Genomic DNA, 23,681 nt, shown 5'->3' on the forward strand with positions numbered 1-23,681 from the left:
ATATGAAGATAGTACTGTACAATCAACTAAAATCAGATTATTTAACATGTTTGGCCGGGACTGTTGGTGACGCGCATTCGACAAAGCAGCCTAAGTATAACATTAGAGCATGACATCCTTTGATGCATGGTAGACAAAGGATGAGAGGGACATATGTTGCTCTTCCAGCTCGCGTCTTCCAAAATGAGGTGCAGAGTCGGAAGGGGGAGGCCTTGGTGACCATGCAAATGCAAGGTAAATTGGTTTGACCCGCACAACAAATATGGAGGTCTTAGCATCCTAGACATATGCCCCGTTTGTCAAAGTATTGCACCTGCGTTACCAATGGCATTCCTAGAACTATAACAAGTCAGGGGTGGGGGAATGGAGATGGCATGACATGGATCATTGGCTATTTAGTATGGTAACTACAAACACCAACAGAAAAGGTAGGCTCTTTTCTGGAACTCTGCATTATATGGCTGCTGGGTGACACATTGAAAGACATAAGGCAATGATCATTCTTTTTACCATTCCAAAGATGACAATCGGTGTATTTGTGCCACTTTCATCATGACAATCAACCTTGCATTCCTTATTCTACATATAGCAATCAAATTTGGCAATGGATATGGCAATGAAAAATCAGTTGCTTGCCATATGCGGGGACCAATAGAACAACTATATCAGGACATCATCCCTGGTCCCTAGGTGGTAGCGGGAGGTTTCTATGTTTCTGATAGAATGTATGTAGGGACAGTATGACCCAATAGCGGAGCTAGAAACATTTAGGAGGCCAGACGATTCTCACAATGCAGAAATATTATCTAAAAATACATAGTGTTTCTCTTTGATACAAACAAAAAAAATCCTTTAAACTTTGCCGACGAGCCCGGGTGGCCTCCCAGGGTCACCAGTCAGTGGCTCCCGCACTGATTTGACCCATGATTTTTTTATCACTTTGGCAGCTTTGGTGAGAGTGCAATGCTCCACCTGGGAAATCCTTATTTGTATAGATTAATACGGAAAAAATAAAAACTGCTTGGTTCTCAGCGGAGCAAGACAATTTAGGAAACCATTATGTAGATTAGCCTAATTGAGGCCATCAGGCCATTTGTTTCATCTCTTATGTACTCCCAGCTTTAAAAGGAATGAAGTTTAAACCGACCATTAAAAACAATAAACAGTACAATGCACGAGCGGTTGCTGATCTTATCATGGGTGTTATCTATATCTATGTCTATGAAGTCACAAAATGCCATGACGTTGTCCTGAACCAAACACACACTCAGTTGCCAGCAAAGAGTGTGCACTCGAGTCTGAAACACGTCAGGTGTAGACCCACGGTGATGGAAAAAGGCCCCGCGAGGCTGATGTTTTTCGTGTCAGAAGCTCACATAATTCATTTTTTTAGAACAAGGTTCCAGCCTCTACCATCCACCGAGGGAACGCAGCCGAGTGTTGAGAATACAAAAGGAAGCCATAAGGCTTGCAATAAGAAAGAAAAAACAGCCAAAGCCCAGCTAGTGAGCACAACATATATAGGAATGAAACTAGTTCACAATACAACTATTAAATCTCCATCCAAACTTCGTAACCATGCATGAGTTATCGTGGTGTGTAGTGCGTTCTTGAAGTTTTAATGGGCAGCTATTGACAACTAAACGAAGATGACAAAATAAAATTAATGAAAATTGTATGGTTCAAATCATGACAATCTTACATGATCTGACCTCGAAGGCATCCGTGGGATGAGCATGCCGACGGATTGACTCGCAGGGCATGCGCGCTAATAGCTAACCTATGGTAGCGTCCTCCTGTCCTGAGTCTACATGCCTTGTGCCAAACATTCACTAGTACATAACCACTCTATGCTGGCGGTGAATATTTTTTTACATGCGGTTTCAATTAAAAAAGTCTGTGGAAAGAAATCAGCGGATTAGACTCAAAAACCGCCTGTAAAAATCAATTTTTACTGGCGGTTTTCCTAACAAAACCGCATGTAGAAATACATGATTTTTACAGGCGGTTCCTTAAGAAAACCGCCCAAAGAAATAATTTGAAATTGAATTTTTTAAGCTTTTCAAATGACCTCGTCTGAAAAAACTTCTAAAATGAAAGTTGTAGATCTCGAAAAGTTATGAAATTTTGTAGTTGAAATTTTTTTTTATTTGAGATCATCTTGTCATCGAAAACTACGTTTGAATCTCATAAATTTGAAATTCAAATTTTGTAAATGACCTCGGATGGAGAAACTACCAATATAAAAGTTGTAGATCTTGAAAACTTATCAAACTTTCTAGTTGACAACTTTTCCATTTGAATCCGTTTAGGGCCTCAAATAATCAATATATGCTCGGTTTAGGATAATATGTAGAAAACTAAGCTCTAATATAGACACAAGTGAGTGATGGATCGAGTGGTAGAGGAGGCTAATCCCACTAACCGTGAAGCGTGCGATTTTACGCAAAAAATGCGCGATCTATCTTCTACAGGCGGTTCTCACTGTGGAAAAATTTATTTCCACAAGCACCCAGCGCAGACGGTTCGCCAATCCGCCCGTGGAAAGGCGTTGGGAATTGCCTATGTAGTGGTTCTGTGTACTAGTAATTGTACAACAACGCGCGCGTCCAGCGCTGCAATCAGATTGAAGCCAGCATCTGACTAAGGCGATGATATGTACACCACCAGGCAGAGGGGCGCATCGTGGCTTCCTGATGCTTCTCAATCCTGAATGTCTTTACAGGCAAGATGCTGTGCTGCCTTTTGCGTTATATTGCTTCATCATTTCCTGGCCTGCATAAAGCCTCCTTCTTGAGTGGTGGTAACCCGCCTATGAGCTCTCACACAATTGCCTTGGCTTGTCTGATGATAAAAAAAGAACATTGCCTTTGCTTGTTGCAACCTAATATTTAAACTACACAACAGCTAGTGGTGCTTCAACCTGTAAGTCATTTGTAGTCTTGTCTAGGTTACTAGTACTATAAAGTATAAACCATTCATAATTTGAATCATAAATTCTGGATATCAGGTAGCAGACATGCTCAGCATTCATGCTACCGGCCAACTACACACGCATCTCAGATTAAACATATATATTGCTGCTGTTTGTCGATGAAGTGAAAGCAGTGAGCAGAGCTATATAATAACTTATTAACTTTTTATACATGATGATCCCAGACATTGTGCTATTTCTGCTGTTAAAACTTCAATATATAATCGCTGCCTGGAATGAGATGTATCGGCACAGTCATCCGCTTGGCAGTGGATCATGCACTACAACATGACAGCCCCTTTTGCAACACAAATATGCGTTGCTAAAAGTCCATATATATGTTGGCGAGGTCTATACCAACACATCTAATATGCGTTGTTTAAAGTGGTATTGCAAGGATCTATTGCAACACTTATTTATGTGTTGGTAACATATAGTAATAACCATTGCAAGGTTGCAACACATTATGATGGGTTATATCAACACTTATATGTGCTTACACAAACCATGAGAGAACGACTACTATGGCTTGTTGCAACATGTAGATTTTGTCTGTTGCAACACTTATATGTGTTGCAAGGAATAAACACTTTGATCTTTAATATCATAATTACTTTTTTGATACAAATAGAGACAATGCATGTACAATTAATAATGTGAAATGCAAGACCATTCAACACATAGAAAATAAGCACTCAGCCATATAGTATAAAGAATTTACTGCATTACATTGAGTACCATACAATTTTTGTTTTTTTTCGAACAACGCAGGAGAGCTGCATACAATTTTTGTTCAAAGTAGGGTCCTATGAGAGTAAAATATAAAACATAAAGAGATCCATCTTAGGATGCCAACAACCCTCCTTTCTCCTTCCTTGAGTTTACTCTACCATTCCACTGATCTGATCATCCATTTATTGTGCCACATTGAATGTTTCTACAAAGTATATACGGGGAATATTAGTCTATGGCTGGAAGAACAATTAAGAATATTAGTATAATATGAAGGTATAAGAGACATGTCTTATAGACTAGCATCATATGATGAGCAGATGTACATTATATCCTTCACAAATATCAATCATTAAAGCCCACACAGTATTATAACAGTTCCCGAAAAATATTGCTTGATCACCAAAAGTTAAGTAGGCAAAAGTATAGGAGCTGAAATCCACTGACTGCAACAGGACGAAAAAAATTGAGTTCACTGTACATGCAAACTTCTGCCAAAATAAGAATGGAAATGTTGAATATATGCAGTACAATTTCATTCGATGTTATTAAGGTGACCATTCTCATGTATAAGTTCTCATACCAACTAAGAATGACATGGTTTTATGGTTGTGAGGATTCCAGACATTTGGCAAGTTCGACAAAAAACACTGAATTAAACATAATATTAGTGGATCAGCTCAAGTATAAGTATGATATTAGTGAAAGAAATCATACCTTAAATCTAGTAAATAGTTGATAGTTCACATCCTAGATCCTCGTTGACAAACCATGGATGTGAAGGACCATTAAGTCTGGTACACAATTGTCGACGAAAGCTGGTCGGCAGTCTACCTTGGGGTATACCCTCGGTAGTAGTTTATCGGTAGACGGTGCGCAAACTACGAACTCGATGGTGACGCAAGACACGGACAAGCTTTTTATCCAGGTTCGGCCGCCGAGTTGGCGTAATACCTACGTCCTGCGTCTGGTTGTATTGATTTGTGTTGAGAGAATATGATATGTCCTAGGGGGGTCCCTTGCCCCTCCTTATATAGTCTGGAGGGCAGGGTTACAGATCTGGAAACTAATCCTAGTCGGTTACAATTGCCATGGATAATTCGATATCAATTCCTATTCTAACCGACCAGAATCCTGCTTGATCTCCACATCCTGTTTCCTTGCGCGGAACTCCAGGTTGTCGGATCAAGCTTTGAACTCGTCTCGTAATGGGCCAAGCCTCCTGGCCCAAGTCCAGCCGTAAGGGTATAGGGGTTTATACCCCCACAGCTAGTCCCCGAGCACCATGTATTATGGTGTAACACGCCGTCTTGAGCTTCTTCGATCAGTGAGGCTTGACGTCTTCAGGAAAGTTGCCCGAACAGTTGCAACGGTATTTTGACCAACTCAAAAGACAGTTGATCAACATTGACATCGAAGAAGCAGGTTGTTCGAAGAATGCATGGTGCTCTAAATTAAAAAAGATTTCTTTCCTGGTGAAGTGTGCCCACTTTACTTTTTTGAAAGGTATAATCATCAAAAAAGCAAGCAAATTCACCGCAAGGTGAAGTGTGCCCACTTAGTCCCCGAGCCTGGTAGTAGGTGACGCAGGCACGTGGTGCCAGGGTCAAAACAAAAGTCCTCAAAGAAATTCTGTAACTGAGATGCATTGCCAGATGCATCGTACCGATGTAGTCCCCGAGCTTGCTGGAAGGCGAAGTATGAGCCTTGTAGCAAGGTCTAAAAAGTTGAATTTACCAGTCTGACTGCAATTGAATAGATTAATCGACCAGTCACCAAGCACCAAGTGCTTTTTAGAATTCTGTGTCGCTGTACTGTACGACCAGTCCCCGAGCATCGAGTGCTCGGTGGTCGGTGCAGTTCTTTAAAGCTTCTAGCTGATAGACTGGGCGACCAGTCCCCGAGCGTCGAGTGCTCGGTGGTCGGTGCATGCTTTAGAGCTTTGAGCTGATAGACTGGGCGACCAGTCCCCAAGCGTCGAGTGCTCGGTGGTCGGTGCAGTCCTTGAAGTTCCGAGCTGATAGACTGGGCGACCAGTCCCCGAGCGTCGAGTGCTCGGTGGTCGGTGCAGTCCTTGAAGTTCCGAGCTGATAGACTGGGCGACCAGTCCCCGAGCGTCGAGTGCTCAGTGGTCGGTGCAGTCCCCGGATTGTTGACTCACTGGCGTATGTGTCTTCTTATTTTTGAAAAGATCTTTCCAGTTAAAGTTGACGTGACGAGGCCTCCTGACGGGGTGTCAGACGGATGCATGAAAAGTTGCACCTGGCAACTGTACAGCCGCCCTTTGCGTGGTTTGAGAAAAGGAAACCATCAATTAGTACGAAAATTCCGCCGCATTAATTGTCTATAATCATTGTAAACCGAAACGCCGCGTCCGCCGCATGGCCCGCCCACTTCCCGAGAATACGGGAAGTGGGAGAGGTGGAGTTGCGGGCTTATAAGAGCCTAATAGGTCCGCCTGTACCGCTTTCGCTGCCATTGCCTTCAAACCTTCCGCTCTCATCTTTTCCAATCTCCTGCATCTTCCTAACTCAAGCCCACATTCGCACCTCTAATGGCGAAGAGCGACTCCAGGAAGAGGGCCGAACTGATGGCCAAGGAGTGGAAGAAGTCTCGCAGCACCACAAAATCTCTTGGTGACCTCGTCGATATGGGGCTTCTGCACGGCCCGGAGCTCGGCGGCTGGAGGGCACCGGAGGGGGAGACCTACCCCGACCCTCGCGCCGGTGAGATCGTCGTATTTGAAGATTTCATTAAGAGGGGTTTCGGTGTTCCTGTTCATCCTTTTCTTCAAGGTCTTCTTTTGTATTATGAGATCGGGATTTGCAATCTGCACCCGAACTCAATTCTCCTCATTTCCACCTTTATCCACCTGTGCGAGGCCTATGTTGGCATAGAGCCGCACTTCGATCTTTTCCGGTATCTTTTTTGCTTGAGGAAGAAGGGAGCAGTTGGAGGCTCCAAGGTTGCAGGTGGAGTATACCTCAACCTTCGTGATGGAATGAAGAATCGCTACCTGCACTGCCCATGGAACACTTCCTTGACCGAATGGTACAGGAAGTGGTTCTACATCAGGGAGGAACCGGGCAGCTCCACGTTCTGCGACGTGGGATACATTCCTGAGAAGAGGGCGAGCTGGACCGACCGCCCGGAGTTCGACGGTCCAGTGGCGGAGCTCATGAAGCTGATCGACTGGTCGCGCCTGGACGGGCTTGGCGTGGTCGGCAACTTCATTTGCCGCCGGGTGATGCCCTGCCAGAAGAGGGTGCACTCGGCGTACGAGTATGCCGGAAGCGCAGACCCGACCAGGATGCGGTCGGAGATCTTGGAGAAAGCGGAGGTACAACAGCTGTTGAACGAGCTGTTTAACTTCGCAGATGGGGGCTTCATCCGTGGCAGTGTTCGGGTGCAAGCCTTCAAGTTAGGACGACCAGCACCAAAGGTATGTAGCAGATTCTGTTTTAGCATTCGTATATCGTCTGTAGTTGACTCATCTCTGTTGCTTTTGCAGATCGGCGATGTCGACCGGTGCACAGTGTATGTATCACTGGCACCGGGGATGGAAAATCCTGCGAGAGAAGACCCGCCAGAGGAGGACGCTGCACGGTGTACTCATTACACCAGCAGTGAAGAGGACCAAGCCCGCCCCGTCCCGACCTCCGAGGAGAGGGTAGCGGGGAAGAGGCCATTGCCGGCAGATCCTTTGCCGACACCGGAGCTGCCGGCAGATCTACCGGCGGAGAGCAGCCAAGCACCGAAGCGTCGTCGGCTCGTGCGGATCGTTGACGACGACGACGATGACGAGGAGGCTGCGCCGTCGTTGGTCCGACGGCCCCGGGGTCGCCCAGATAATGCGCCGGCCGCTACTGATCGAGTGGCCAGCGACGCCCCTGCACCGCAAGTTGTCGAGACGGGGGCGCAGGTGCCGACCGGCCGGGCGAGGAGGAGGTTCACCGCCACCCACCGTCGATCAGACCTGTAAGTGTTCGACTTACGTATTTTTGGGCTCCTCTTTGATTTTTTTTTTGAAATTTGACTTTTGTTCCTGTAGTGCGGCGTCGGATGTCGACCCCGGCCAGGCTGCCAGCCAGGGGACGGGCGAGCCAGTCCACGCTGCTGAGGATACGGCCCCCCAGACCACAGAGCAGCCAACAGCTGCAGTCGCGCCTGGGAGCACCGAGGGGCTCCCGTCCGCGGCACCGACTACGACAGGCAGCCCGACCAGGGCTGGAGAGGCTCCCCCAACTGGCTCCTCAGAGGAGGGAAGATCTCCGACCGCTCCTCCTGCCGGGGGGAGTGAAGTCCCCACGCCGCCCCGAGCAGGAGCCTCTTCGGCTGCGGGCTCCCCAGGTCTGGTCCGAGGGCCAGTAATACCTGGGACCACCACCGGGGGTGACGCAGCACAGGAGGAGGAAACCCGGGCGGCCTCCGATGATGAGGTGGAAGAGATCGAGGGTCGTCCCCGTGATGGCCGCCAACACGTGTATGTGTGGCGCCAACGCGGGGATCACTTTATCGGGCATGAGGAGCTCGCCGAGACCGAAGAGGCCGCCAGGGTGGAGCGCGCGGCCAAGCGCCTCGTCGACGAAGTCAAGGTAAGCGGCTTTTTGTACTGCTGCACATTCTTCTGCCTTGTCTTGCATGGTCGTTATGTGCTTGCTTTGTAGGACACAATGAAAACGGCGAAGTACCGGAAACGGTGCTTTGACCAGATAGAAGGCGTCATGGCCGAGAACAAGGCCCTTGCCGCGGAGGTAGACCGGTTGCGGGCAGAGGTCGGGGAGAAGGTGGTCGAGATGAGTGCCGAAAAGGAGCGTCGTCTCGACCTCGCTCGTCGTTTGGCCGACCAGTACCGGCTGCAAGAAGGTTAGTCACACGCTCCGAGAAGCTTCGCGTACTTGTATAGATTGCTTTGCTGACCAGTTTAGGATTCGCGCAGACTTGGAGGAGGAGGTGGCGAGCCTCCGACAAGAGAAGGAGCAGCTCAGCCAACAGCTCGCCGGTGCGCTGGAGTCCGGGCGGCGAGCAGGAGAGGAATTGGGTCGAAAAGACCAGGAGCTATCTGGTAATGGTTGCCGCCTTGTTGGTTACTGCCTGCCCCTTTTTTATGCCGAAAATAACGCTTCGTTTCGTTTGCAGTGCTCAAGGTGAACGCCAAAAAGCACCTGGACGATCTGACCAAGGACCGGGACTCCTGGAAGGTCAACTGTTGCAGGATCTGGAAAGGAGTGTCCCCGGTCCTAGACCTGATCAGTCCCGAGCTCCCGGAGAGCCAGCCCCGCGCGCCGCAGTTGACCCCGGTCGAGAAGGCGCAACGGGCGTGGGACTGGCTCCAGCAATTTGTGAAGGACGCCGGGGAGTTTGCCGGCGCGCACGTCCTCAGCATGGTGCGCGCCCACTACCCCCTGGTCGACTTGAGCAGGTTGGAGAAGGGGTACCCGAAGGAAGTCGGCCCGCAGGACGCGGACGAGCTTCGGGGTAGTCTGCTGGACTTGTCGTCGACAGTGATCGGTGACATCAATCTGTGCGGAACGGCCACTCCTCCAGACCAGCCGAGTTCAGATAGGTCGGCCAGGGAGTTGTCGGGCGCGTCCGTTGCGGGAGATGGGCGGTCGACGCCTGCGGTCTCGACCAGCCAGGCGCCGGTGGCCCCGACCCCTTCGTCCGGGCAGCAGGGCCAGGCGGGTGATCAGCCCGAGCAGCTAGGCCAATAAAGTAGTCTGTAGGAATAGACTAGTGTCTGCCCGTCAGGGTATTTATTGTAAACTTTGTATGTAAAGTTTGTAATAAAGTTTACTTTTTGTCATGACTGTTGTTTTGAGCGCTGTAAAAATATTTGAGTGACGTGTCACCGTATTTGTCTTGGTTGTCGCTAAGAGCATCCATTGCAGGAGTTTTGCCGAGTGCTGTGTGTGACAAGGTATAGGCAAAAAATAGAGAATTTCATTATCAAAAATTATAAGATACTTACAAAAGAAAGTCATTAAAACTTTATGGATAGAAACATCGCAGTTTGTCGATGTGCCAAGAGTTAGGCACTCGTGTTCCGTCTGGGTATGCCAATCTGTAGGACGTAGGTCGTGTGACCTCGGTCACCACGAAGGGTCCTTCCCAGGGAGTGGATAGCTTGTGCATTCCCTCCTGGCTTGTTTTCCATCGAAGCACCAGATCGCCGACCACGAAGGAACGGTCCTTGACGTTCCTGTTGTAGTATCGCCTGACTGCCGCGAGATATTTTGCTGTTCGGAGACATGAAACTAAACGCTTTTCCTCCATGCAATTGATTTCGAGTTCTCTGGCGTTGTCGGCGGTCGCCTGGTCGAAGTGCTCGATTCTAGGGGATCCGAAGTGTATGTCAGACGGCAGGACCGCCTCTGCACCGTATACCATGAAGTAGGGAGACACCCCTGTGTTTCGACTGGTCTGAGTTCGGAGGCCCCAGACCACTGCCGGCAATTCTTTCATCCATCGACCGGGTGCTCTGTCGTTTTCGGTGTACAGCCTTTTCTTTAGGGCGTCAACGATCATTCCGTTAGCACGTTCGACTTGACCGTTGGCACGTGGATGTGCCACTGACACATATTTTATGACTATGCCTCTGTCATCGCAGAAATCCCAAAAAGTGGTGCCAGTAAACTGAGTGCCCAGGTCGGTGATTATGCTGTTCGGGATGCCGAATCTGTGTATGATTTGATTGAGGAACTCCACAGCCTTCTCGGAGGTTGCCTTGACCAGGGGCATGTATTCAATCCACTTGGAGAACTTGTCGATTAACACGAAGACAAACTTGAAATTGCCCGGGGCTGGTTTAAATGGTCCGATCATGTCAAGCCCCCAGCAAGCAAAGGGACAAGACGACGGGATGGTTTGAATTTCATGGGCAGGTACGTGAGTCCTCTTAGCGAAAAACTGACATCCTTCGCAATGCCGAACCAGTTTTTCTACGTCGCCGACCGCGGTTGGCCAATAAAAACCTGCTCGGAAAGCCTTTCCGACCAGCGTTCTAGATGCGGCGTGATTGCCGCAGGATCTAGCGTGTATGTCCTCCAAGAGCTTGATACCATCATCTTGGGGTATGCACTTGAGCAGTACTTCGGAGCTTGCGTTTTTCCGCATGAGTTTTCCGTCGACCAGGATGTAGTTCTTTGATCGTCGGATGAGGCGCTCGTTCTCTGTTTTGTCCTGAGAGCCTGTCCCGTCTGATATGTATTTGATGAACGGGGTACGCCAGTCACGCCCGCCGGTTGTCGGAGCGGCGTCATCTATGAGCATTGCCTCGGTGGGTTGCTTGTCGACCAGGGGGGAGCTTACGCTCGGCTCATGGATGTCCTGGACGAAAATACCCCGCGGGATTTGGGCCCGAGATGAGCCTAACTTTGACAACGCATCTGCTGCTTGGTTCTTATCCCGGACCACGTGGATGTACTCTATGCCACAGAAGTTAGTTTCCCATTTGCGAATTTCTTTGCAGTAGAGATCCATCTTCTCGTGGGTTGCGTCCCACTCCTTGTTGAGCTGGTTGATGACCAAAGCGGAGTCGCCATAGACATAGAGGCGCTTGACCCCCAGTTCAACGGCTAGTCGTATGCCATGCAAGCATGCTTCGTATTCGGCGACGTTGTTTGACGCCAGAAAAAGGATCCGAAGGACGTAACGGAGTTTGTCCTTGTTGGGTGATACGAACAATATCCCAGCGCCTGCACCGTTGATGTTCAAGGACCCGTCAAAGAACATTGACCAGTGGTCTGAGACATCGGGAACAGAAGGCTCGTTGAGATCCGTCCATTCGGCAATGAAATCGACCAGGGCTTGAGACTTGACAGTGGTGCGACTCTGGAACTCCAGGGAAAATGGACATAATTCCATTGCCCATTTCACGATTCTGCCATTGGCGTCTTTATTGCGCAGGATGTCCCCGAGAGGGAAACTGGTTGTCACCAGGACTCGATGGCCGTCGAAGTAGTGCTTCAGCTTTCTTGACGTTATCAGGATGGCGTATATAAGCTTCTGTATTTGTGGGTACCTGGCCTTGGACTCGTTTAAGACTTCGCTTATGAAGTAAACGGGTCTCTGGACCTTGAAGACGTGACCAGGTTCATCTCGCTCGACCACTATTGCCGTGGAAACAACCCTGTCGGTTGCAGCAATGTAGAGGAGTAGGTCTTCATTGGGCTGAGGCGCTGTGAGGACAGGTGGTGAAGTGAGGAAGGTCTTAAGCTGAGTGAACGCAGCGTCGGCTTCCTCTGTCCAAGAAAATTTTTCTGACGCTTTCAATAGTTTGAAGAAGGGGAGGCCTTTTTCTCCCAGCCTTGAGATGAAACGACTGAGGGCGGCCATGCATCCGGTTAGCTTCTGAATATCCTTGACGTTCTTCGGTGGTCGCATGTCGAGTACGGCTTTGACTTTTGAAGGGTTTGGTCGTATGCCGTCGCGACTGACGACGTTGCCGAGCAGTAGACCGGAAGGAACGCCGAAAATGCATTTCTTGGGGTTGAGCTTCCACTTGTACCTATTGAGTGCCTTGAAGGTTCGGTCTAAGTTGTCGATTAGGGTGCTCGCGTCCCTTGTTTTTACGACCACGTCGTCCACATAGGCCTCGACGAGGTCATCACGAATCTCGTCGTGGAGGCATTGCTGGATGGCCCTTTGATAAGTGGCCCCGGAGTTTTTAAGTCCGAAAGACATGGTAGTGTAGCAGTATGCGCCGAAGGGTGTGATGAAGGATGTTTTGATCTGATCTTCTTCCTTTAGCGAGATCTGGTGATAACCAGAGTAGCAATCTAGAAAGGAGAGTAGTTCGCATCCGGCCGTTGAGTCGACCACCTCGTCGATGCGAGGAAGACCAAAAGGATCTTTAGGACAGTGTTTGTTGAGATCGGTGTAATCAACGCACATTCTCCATTCTTTATTCTTTTTGCGTACAAGAACCGGATTGGCGAGCCAATCGGGGTGATACACTTCTTTTATGAATCCGGCTGCTAGAAGCCGTGTTATTTCTGTCCTAATAGCCTCCTTTTTGTCACGAGCGAACCGTCGCAGTTTTTGCTTGATTGGTCTTGCGGTCTTCGAGACATTTAAGGAGTGCTTGATCAGGTTTCGTGGGACACCGGGCATGTCTGCGGGTTTCCATGCGAAAACGCTCACGTTGTCCCTTAGAAACCTGACGAGCGCGTCTTCCTATTTTGGATCCAGGTTAGCCCCGATGAGGGCTGTCTTCTCGGGGTTGCCTTCGACCAGCTGCACTTCTTTGTATTGCTTGGATTTTGAGTTCTTTCTGGCTGTCTCCTGCTCAGGTAATCGGAGCTGGTCGGGAGGCAGCTGTGCGGCTTGGTTTGCTGTTTCCGCCATGCGGATTGAGAGGTCGATTGCCTCGGTGATCTTGAAGCTTTCTTCTTCGCAGGTGTACGCGGTGTAGACGTTGCCTCTGACGGTTAGGACACCCTTCTCCGTGGGCATCTTAAGGACTAGGTATGAGTAGTGCGGGACTGCCATGAACTTTGTCAGCGATGGGCGGCCCAGTATGGCGTGATAGGTCCCGTCGAAATCCGCGACTACGAAGTTGATGAACTCCGTCCGGAAGTGATCGGGTGTGCCGAATTGGACAGGCAATGTTATCTGTCCGAGGGGCACCGAACTTTGACCTGGCAAAACCCCCCAGAATTGGGCGTCACAAGGTTTTAGTTGTGCCGGTGATATCTTGAGGGCGGGCAGGCTGTTGCGGAAGAGGATGTCGATGGAGCTTCCCCCGTCCACGAGCACGCGCTCGAATCTGATGCTATTGATGCAGGGATCAAGAATCAGTGGGAAACGACCCGGCTCTGGGATAGCGGCCCACTGGTCCTTCCTGCTGAACGAGATCTCCCTGTGGGACCACGCGGGAAATTTCGGATCTGCGATCAGCCCGTCCGTGCTGTCTATGTTGAGGCAGGCTCTCTTTAACAGCTTTCTTTCTCGCTTGGACTCAATGGAGACCTTGCCCCCGAAAATGGAGTGGACCACGTCGGTGGGGCTGACGTATTGGTGTCGGGGGTCCCTGTCTTGGTCCTCATCCTCATCTTCGTGGTCGTGCCCGTCGCGCTTGTTATTTTTCTTGGCGGAGTCCTCTTGGGCGGCCCGCCGTGTATAGATACTTTTGAGGACGCGGCACTCTTCCATGGTATGGTTAGACTTTGGGTGTAGCTGGCACGGTCCCTTCAACGTTTTGTTGTAGTCGTCTTGGTAGTCCCGTCGTTCATTGGGACGTTTGACCGTATTTACTTCGTGGTCGTATTCGCGAGGGCGCTTTCCTCTGAAGTCGTCGCGGCTCGCGCCGCCGATCCCAACCCTCTCGGTGATCGCGGTTGTCAGAGCGGCGGTGATTTCTGTTGTCGTAGCGACCACGACCGTCATCTCGCCGGGAAAGCTGGTCGGGGCCTCTCGCATCGTCTCGGATTAGTTTTTCTGCGTCATCAGCATCGGCGTAATTTTTAGCTGTGGCGAGGAGCTCTGCTACCGTTGATGGGCGCTTACGCAACAGCTTGTTCCTTAGCGCTTCATGGAAACGCAAGCCCTTGATAAAGGCTGATATGGCCTCGTCATGAGAAATCTTCGGGATTTTGAGGCGCATATCCGAGAACCGTCAGATGTAATCGCGCAGAGGTTCATTCTTCCTGTCTCTTATCCTTTCAAGGTCGTACTTGTTTCCGGGCTGCTCGCATGTGGCGATGAAGTTGTCGATGAAAGCCTGGCGTAGCTCTTCCCAAGAGTCGAAGGAGTCCTCGGGCAAGCCGAGAAGCCACTGATGACCAGCCTGGTCGAGGACTACGGGGAAGTAGTTAGCCATGACGTGCTCATCTCCTGCCGCTGATCGGACGGCGATTTCATAGAGAGTGATCCAGTTCTCTGGATTTTCCTTGCCGTCGTATTTTTTAAGTTTTTCGAGCTTGAAATTGCGGGGCCACACGACCTGGCGGAGGTGTGAGGAGAACTGTCTTAGGCCCGGAGGACCGTGGGTCGCATCGTATTCGATGCGGCGCAGGTTTTCGTGGACTGCTCTCTCTGCGGCGCGCCTGTTGATGCGGTCCCGGGCATCTTTGGGAGGGATGTTGTGGCGGAGATCCCTGTGTTGATCTTCTTCTTGGCCGCGTACGCCATGAATTTGCTTGAGGCGGCCATCGGCGTCCCGACCACCATCGTCGCGCCGCGAGTCCCCTCGACGGTTGTCGGGGGAGCGGCTGCGGTGACGCCTGCTGGGTGAGACCTGGCTACGATTAGTCTGGTCGGAGGCGGCTTCCGTATAAGAGACGTCCTGGACTCTCTTGAGCAGAGTGGCTGTCTGTCCCATTGCGGCGATCAGGTGTGCTCGGATGCTGGTCCGGACTCCCTGGCACTCGGGGGTGTCAGGAAGCCGATCCAGGTTGGCCATGGCGACAGCCACGTTGGCACTTGGCGTTTTGTAGACCGGCTGGTCCCCGACCATGTCAAAGGCATCGTTGAGGTTACTTGGTGGCATCTGTTGTTGCTCGTACGCACGCCGTCGGGCGCGATCGGCGTTACGCTGTTCGCGGAGTTGCCTCTGGTCATCTGTTTCTCCGTCAACAGCCGGTTCGTCGGCGCTGACATTGAACACAATATCCCCTCGCCGGGGGGGGAATATCGGGAATCGGTCGAAACCCGGAGGGTGTGAAGGAAAATCCAGGTCGTAGCCCTCGTCTTCGGTGTTTATAACCTCGGTGGGGACGGAGCCGGTGCTTGAGTTGGTGCTGGAAACCTGGCCGTCCCGTAGCTCTCGGATTGTCACCATGTTGACATGGTGACGATTGTTCCTTGTCGGCGACCAACCTGCCTTGCTGAAAACGGATTGGACATGCTGTGAGTAAACAGAGGCCGAGTTGTTCAGGCCGCAAGGATAGTCTTCCTTTTTGAGCTCGACGGATCGTCCTGAGGGGGTTGAGGTTATCGTCAGGGACGTTCCCAGCCGTTCGTGTGTGGCGACACGGGTTGGCCGGCGGGATTTCGAAAAGTCCGCTCGAGCAGCTTGGTCGGGCCGGCGCAGAACTCCATCTATTAGTTGGGAGACTTCGAGTAGCTTGGAGTCAGCGCGGTCGAGCGCTTGGAGGAGGTCCGAGCAGTCGATCTCCTTTCCCTTGTAGAGTGGGAACGGTGGTCGGGAGCTTGGTGCCGTCATGCATGTGGTCGGAGACGGCGTGATCTCAGACTGGATCTGGATCTCTTTCGGAACCGTGGTCGCGAAGCCGCCGCTGCACGTCGTCCACGTGATCTGGCCGACGGTGAACGTGAGGCCTCCGGGCACGGTCGCGGAAGCTGGGATCGTGACCATCTTGTTCGCCGGAAAAGTTGCACGCACACCCCCTACCTGGCGCGCCACTGTCGACGAAAGCTGGTCGGCAGTCTACCTTGGGGTATACCCTCGGTAGTAGTTTATCGGTAGACGGTGCGCAAACTACGAACTCGATGGTGACGCAAGACACGGACAAGCTTTTTATCCAGGTTCGGCCGCCGAGTTGGCGTAATACCTACGTCCTGCGTCTGGTTGTATTGATTTGTGTTGAGAGAATATGATATGTCCTAGGGGGGTCCCTTGCCCCTCCTTATATAGTCTGGAGGGCAGGGTTACAGATCTGGAAACTAATCCTAGTCGGTTACAATTGCCATGGATAATTCGATATCAATTCCTATTCTAACCGACCAGAATCCTGCTTGGTCTCCACATCTTGTTTCCTTGCGCGGAACTCCAGGTTGTCGGATCAAGCTTTGAACTCGTCTCGTAATGGGCCAAGCCTCCTGGCCCAAGTCCAGCCGTAAGGGTATAGGGGTTTATACCCCCACAACAATTCTTTAGCAATATTAGGCTACAAATAACAGATAGTCAATCACCCAAATGTCTCAAATCAAATAGGTGCTACCTTATTGAATTGGCATGTCATCTTGTTATATTAGTCCAAAGTGTGACTAGACAATCTACGACAATACTAATTGTCTAGGGGCTAGGTAACTGATCAAGAAAAAAACCATCCATAATTTTTCCCGGACCAGAGGAATGGTTAGCCCATATAAAATTAATTAAAGTGAGATAGTAAACAGTTACTACCTGTGTTGACGTAGCTTTACAGATCTTGGATATGATCGCATTTATTGATCCAACTGAACAGAAGAAACTAAAATATTACTGATCAAGAACTTCACTCTGGTAGGTGAAAAAATATAAACAAAATTCCACACAGGTGGGACATCACAATTTAACCTGATCTAAACTAGGGGGATGGATAGCTATGGTTCAAAGCACTACCAGAGCAAAGTCCTGCTCTAGCAAATGCTATGCTTTGACTTGCAGATTTGGATACTATGCTTTGACTTGCAGGTGTGGATTATATCTCAAACTTAGCATGTAGTTATACTGCAATTTGCAAACATGTTTAGAGCAGAAGCCCATTACGCTTGAAAGATTACTGAAGACTAAATTTAGTCCCTAGTATTTTATTCAACATATATAGAAAGCTAGTGTGCTACCAGAAGGAACAGAATCTTGCAGAACTTCAGTCAAAAAGAATTATATTTAAAACAACACACTATTCGAAATACCAATGACTATGACTGTTGATCTGCAAGACTGACTGTTATTTTCATATACTATGATACATGATAACTGAAGTAGAGTTGCGGATTAAATAATGCAGTGTCTAAGTGCTAAACTAAATTAGGCACTGGTCTGCAGTATAATATATTCATATAGATCCATTCATCCAATGCAAAAGTGCAGGCAAGTGGATAAACAGGGAAAAGATAGGCTGATCATGCAAGACAATATTTTCTTAAACCTTAATTGTTCAATTACCTGTACGTCTATATAAAGCACGATGATTTAGAAGATATATGCCTTTGTCTACACAAGTTCAAAGAAATGAAGATAGTTACATATCAAGGCACTAATAATAATCACACTGAAGTAACGCAATTCATGAAAAAAAATCTAGAGAAAAATAGATTTTAGGGGAAGGCAAAATTATTGAATAAAAATAAATTGAAGAATTGGTCAGCTTGCTTTGATCTGGGATGTATAGAGAGCTGTGACTTACCAAAATGTTCGTCCTGATCTCTCCATGTACAGTTAGTGGTGCAAGATGCCTGACAGTTATCACACCTGCCTTTTTTGTGAACGGATTAATCACTCAGGATTCAAACAGAGATATATGGGTAGAAAGAGTTTAATGGGAATTTCACCAGAGAGAGTGGAGCAATACTGACTAGATCCAATCGAAAGGGTGCCACAGGATAGATCGAGTGCAGGGCGCAAAACCAGAGATGAGTGGAACCTGTACATCAGATCGAAGAGATGGTGGACACGGACTGTTCAAGCCCTGATGTTGGCCAGTACTCATCGCTGCCGCATTGCTTGCCGCCTGGACCCTCATATCTGATTTGTGTCAACTCCGTATCAGTGCTCATCTGCGCTCGCTGCCGAGACAACCCTTGGTGAGGGCAGCGAACATGACCACGCACGTGCTGCACCACCTTGTATGCTCAACGCCACCACCTGGATAATTAAGATGATCGCTATGCCAATGGATTCCTCCCCACACGCATGATGTAGATTAGATCTAGGAGTGGGAGAGATCAAAGATGGGTTAGGCGTGGGGGGAAGGAAAGGTTACGGAGCTGGGAGACGAGGAGTCTAACACGGTTATGGCCACTACGCGAGTAGGAAGCGGGGAGGTGGAAATTGGCCTCTAGCGCATCTTGATAGCGTTGCTAGACATCCGATGCAAGACAGGTGTTTGTGTTGTAGTGATGCGACCACCAGTTTCATTTCTATAGCCACCTCTGGCATCCAGTTTATGTTCCGGTGGACCACGAGGCCCGGTCCACAGCGCAAGGCCCGGTGGTGGCCCAGCCTGCTAAGAGTAAAGAGCCCCATACCCCTACAGGCCGCAGCCCACCCCTGAACGACCGAACCTTAACTCCCTTTCCCTATAACCTCGCACACGTGCAGCCTCTGCCCCACACTCGCTCCTCCATGCCGCAGACATCCAATCCCTTCCCTCACGTCACCCTCTGCACCGCGGACACCCTCTCCGCTGTGGCACACTCACCCAGCCACTCTTCTCGCTCCTCCCTCTTCCCCCGCCCTCCTCCACACCGGCGCGGCCCTTGGGCCCAACATTGCCAACTACTTCGTTGGATCCACGACATGAATCGCCCTAGGAGCAAGCTGACAGGTCCCGTCGCCCCCTCCTCCACGCCCCCACGTGGGTGCACCACAGGCACTAGGCACCAGCCTTGTGGCGTCGAGCACACGTCCTCAAGCGGCGGCGCCGTCCCGGCCTCCCTTTCCCTCTCTGCTCTCTCTTCGGTGGCAGTGGGCCATAGTCCGGCCCGACCTGCTAGCCTGGCCATGCTTTTCGGGCTGGCACAACACGAAAAATGGCCCAGAGGGCCATGCCTGGGTCGTCGGTCCAGCACACGAAAGCCCATGGAGGCATGGCCCGGTGGCAAGCGGGGCCCTCCCTGCCTTGCCTCGTCGGGCCGTGCCGGCTAGGCCAGCCCGTTGCCCGTCTATAAAGATATGTAGCAACCATGTGGTGTATTGGAGATGATATTATCAACCAACAATTTCTAGTTTTGAATCAATCCCATGTTATTAGGAACTAGCAGGCTTTTCGTCCCGCTTTGTTTGTTGCTTTATTTTTCCATTGAGCTAGGCTTGCATGTGTAGCAACAGCAACCTTAACTACACAATTCCAGGTGTCACTGCTCATCAGAACATTATGAATATATCCTTCCATCACATTTTCACTCACTGCACTATTACCGAGAGGATCTGTAGCAGTGAACCAAACTAAATTTAGAAATGGTTATCTTACACACCTCTACCTACTAGCATCTCCAAAACTTAGGATTTGCAGTGGCAATTGAAAACAAACTACCTCTAGAAATTCAGCGAAAAAAATGAAAATTACCACCAGCCACACTCGGCCATCCAGGCGGATCATGCCACCCGTTAGGGCTGCATGTCGTGCCACACGCCGGGGCCACCTGCCACCTTGCTCACTGGTGGCCCTGTCACCTGCGCCTGCCCACTACCATGTGCATGGTCGCGTCACCGCCTGCTGCTTAGCTGTGAAGAGATAAGCCTGTGATGGGAGAGAACATGAAGAGGGGTGAGTGTCATCGACTTATTCTTTTTATGCTTTTGTTAGGGGCTTGGCTGGGGGGATGGGTGGCGGCGTGGTGGTGGCTGTAGCTAGGGCAAGGGCAGCGGTGTGGGCGGCGGTGGCGACATAGGAGGAGGAGGACGCACATGAGAGTGAGACAGGGAAAGAGCTTTCGCCCATCTATTATTTGATTTGTTTGGTCACATATCCCAAGTATTTATAGTCATCATGGGACTTGACTCCCGAACAAACTAGGAGATTCTTATCGAACATGGATTTCTCCTTTCCATCTATCAAACTCGACTCCCTAACTTAACCAACTATTTCCAAAAAACCAACTAAGACTCGATATGATAGTTGTAGATAACCATGGTAGGGTCTGTGGTGGCGGTCGGGGCCTACGTGCCCCTAGGACAGGCCGCGTGCCCAGCTGCGGTGGCAGCCCCCCTCCTCGGGCCCTAGTTGGCCTGTTTTCTCGGCACTCATGGAATATTTTGGCTCTCATTGTGCGGCATTGATGCAGGTTTTTTACAGATAGACAAAAACAAGATTCACCTCGACAAATAACCCTATGCTCCACCAATAAGCCTGTGCTAGTCAGAGCCCGAAGCAGGGTAAAGGAGTTGTATGATTACCTAATTGAACTGGCAATCCCCTCTTGTTGCCAGTCGGCCTGCAGTGGACCTCCCTCTCCCTGTGCTCTGACATACGGCAGCCTTCTGTAGGCGGCAGCCATCATTAGATGATCAGAAAATAGCAGCAATGGCTAGCGCTGCCTGGAACTATGACGACAGGAAGGAGACTGCCAGCCGCCACCAAATTCTCTCATAGGAAAAACCGATTGGGTTTTTGTTTTTTTCCTGACTCCATGACTCCCTGCCTTCCCTAACCGGACTCTACTATAATTTGCGTTAATTTTTCTCCCACTCTAATTTGCAATAGTTTTCATTTATTGATAGGTTAATTTGGTGGCGGCATATAATAAGCCAATTATTTTTGGTACTATATATGATACTACACATCCGTTTGTGACATATATTCAACACACTACTGCCTCTTGTCAGTGTAGTGAAAGCAGTAGGCAGCTCCATAACTTACATATGATCGAACACAGTGAATGTATACTGTTAAAAGTATCAAGCATTTACTATTGCGGACAAAATTTGAACCTCTGACAGAAGTAGACTTTCTTTGTCACAATTGACTGATTCCCACTTTGCTTTGCTATGCAATTTCGTGAGCTACATAATAATTTATAGTAGGCTTTCTTAGTAATGGTTCCGATTCTGAAGTCACAATTTTTAGAAATTAAAATTCTGTAAGTTACAGTTGAGTGATTTCATTAGGCTGAACAAGCAAATCATCCGGCTAAACTTCCAAGCCTGGAAGGCTTTGGACGTTTTCTTTTTGTGTTTAGAAGTGGAGAATAAACTCTGCTTTTACGAAGACAATAACTCAGGTATAATCAAAAGCTTGGGATACTTGCAAGCAAGTGCAAAACTGCAAACCAAAGACAAATAACCAATCTAACCTATTTTAGAGTTCCTATTGTAGGGTATCTGTCGGGAAGAAGTCTTTTGGGCTTGTCAAAGTGATATTGTAACAAAAGTAGACTTCAACGGGCAGCAAACCAAAGACAAATGACCAATCACTACGTGAAAAACTTACTAAGAGAGCGCCCCTCCCCACACTGTAGGGGCGGTTAACATTTGAACCGCCCTTACAGTGGGTGGGCAGCCAAGCACAAAGCCAGCCGCCTTTGCAGTGTTCTCTGTAGGGGCGGTTGGTGTTACCAGCCGCCCTTACAGTGGGGGAGGCACTGTAGGGCGGCTGGTAACACCAACCGCCCCTACAGAGGTCTGTAGCATAAGTAGCCAGCCCACTCTTCTTCCTCCCCGAGCCACTCACTTCCACTCGCAAAAAAAAGGTTTGGGAGGCCTTGGGCACCTCCCTAAAATCACTCTAGGAAGGGGGGAGGTTTTGAACTTAAATCCTTTGGTGGGGAGCTTGTTTAAGGTAAGAAAATGCTATTCCCACCCTCTAATCCATGTTTTATTGGTTGGTTAGTGAGCAATTTACATTTTGGTTTTCTCTCTCTTCCATGGAGCTTGAGCTTTGTGTTGACCAAATTAGAGCTTATCTATGATGCTATTAGTGTAGAATAGGTAGAGACACCACCTTGCACCATCAATTAGGTGATATAGCTTTATTTTATTGGAGATTAATTGTAGTTTCATGTATGGAGAGAAAAGGCATTCTAGATCTAGGGTTTCCTTTTTTTGTTTTTGTTTCATGAATTTGGAATGTGGTTGGCATGAATAGTTATTGGTAAACTAATAGTTATTGTTAATATTAATTGTTTCTAATAATGGTAGATCATAATTGGTAAAATTAATTATGTCTAATAATCGTTTCTAACACAATTATTACTAATAATGATAGATAATAATTGTTGCTAAAAATGGTAGATAATAATTGTTACTTATTAATTGTTGCTAATAATGGTAGATAATATTTGGTAATATTAATTATGTCTAATAATTGTTGCCAGGGAGTCTGCATTGTGGATACTATGTATGTGCTTTCATCAGTAACACAAAAGGCTACAGGAGACACCCTGAATTGGTAAGTTTGAATCTCTTAGTGGGTTGTAGTATGAAAACATAGTATTTCTCACTTAGCTTTGCAATCTCTTCTTTACACTAGACCTAAACTTGTCTTTTACGATCTTGTAGTGGAAAGAAGAAAAAGGACTAAAAAGGGATGTCTACAGGGATGATGACCTCTTAGAGATTGTCGGTGACCTTTGCAACTTTATAATGGACCATGTTGTTTATTACAAAGGTGATTACCATAACCCACAGTCCGACTTAGGTAGCAATCCTCTTTACCAGCACCTCCGTCAGTGGGATAGGCTATGTCTAGGTCGTTGATTACATGTGAACTTGTTGGAATGGACTGTGATCGATTTGTATTAGTACCTGAAAAATTTCGGACTCTTTTGGATGGATTTGGACATGGAAACATTTTGGACTTGAAATGTGGTGCTGTGTATATGTATGGATATTTATGTTGTGAATCTGTGATGTTTTCTGTCTCTGATTATATATGTATATATGTATGTGGTGCTGTGCTGTGCTGTCAACTCGATTATTGTAATTTTTATTTTTTTTTCTGAAAAATAACTGTAGGGGCGGTTCTAGATAGAGCCGCCCTTGCAAATACAGATAATAGAGGCGGCTGAGACACAAGCCGCCCTTACTAAGGCTCACTATAAGGGCGGCTGGAAGCACCAACCGCTCTTACAGTAGGCCACTGTAAGGGCGGCTGTTGTTTCCAACCGCCCTTACAGTGGGCCTCTGTAAGGGCGGCTGGTGTTGAACCGCCCTTACAGTGAATTCCACTGTAAGAGCGTTTGCATAAGGGCGGCTGGGCCAGCCGCCCTTACAGAGCTTATTTAGCCGCCCCTGCAGTACCTGACTGTAGTAGTGAATCTAACCTATTTTAGAGTTCCTATTGTAGGGTATCTGTCGAGAAGAAGTCTTTCGGGCTTGTCAAAGTGATATTGTAACAAAAGTAGACTTCAACGGGTTTGCTCAGAAACTTCCTCTTCATCTGCACAGCTTGATGCTATTTTTACAACAGCATGATCTAATCTCAAAACCCTTACAGTACTGTGGACTCTTCGACCTATGGCTGGGTCCTTACCATATCAGTCCATTCATGTGCCTTGTGCCAAACATTTTACAACAACGCAGATTCGAGCTTCATTTGCCTCGAAGCATTGTCTGATAGATGTGCTGAACTGCTGGTACATACAGAAG

The 23,681-nt window shown here is 48.6% G+C and overlaps 1 long non-coding RNA gene across 1 annotated transcript; it reads left to right on the forward strand.

The window, feature by feature from the left end:
* Positions 22,404–22,881, forward strand: LOC110432240. Its single transcript, XR_002449647.1, has 2 exons — positions 22,404–22,482; positions 22,593–22,881. It is a non-coding gene; the product is annotated as an uncharacterized LOC110432240 (long non-coding RNA).

Source organism: Sorghum bicolor, chromosome 2, assembly GCF_000003195.3.
Source record: "Sorghum bicolor cultivar BTx623 chromosome 2, Sorghum_bicolor_NCBIv3, whole genome shotgun sequence".
NCBI lineage: Eukaryota > Viridiplantae > Streptophyta > Magnoliopsida > Poales > Poaceae > Sorghum > Sorghum bicolor.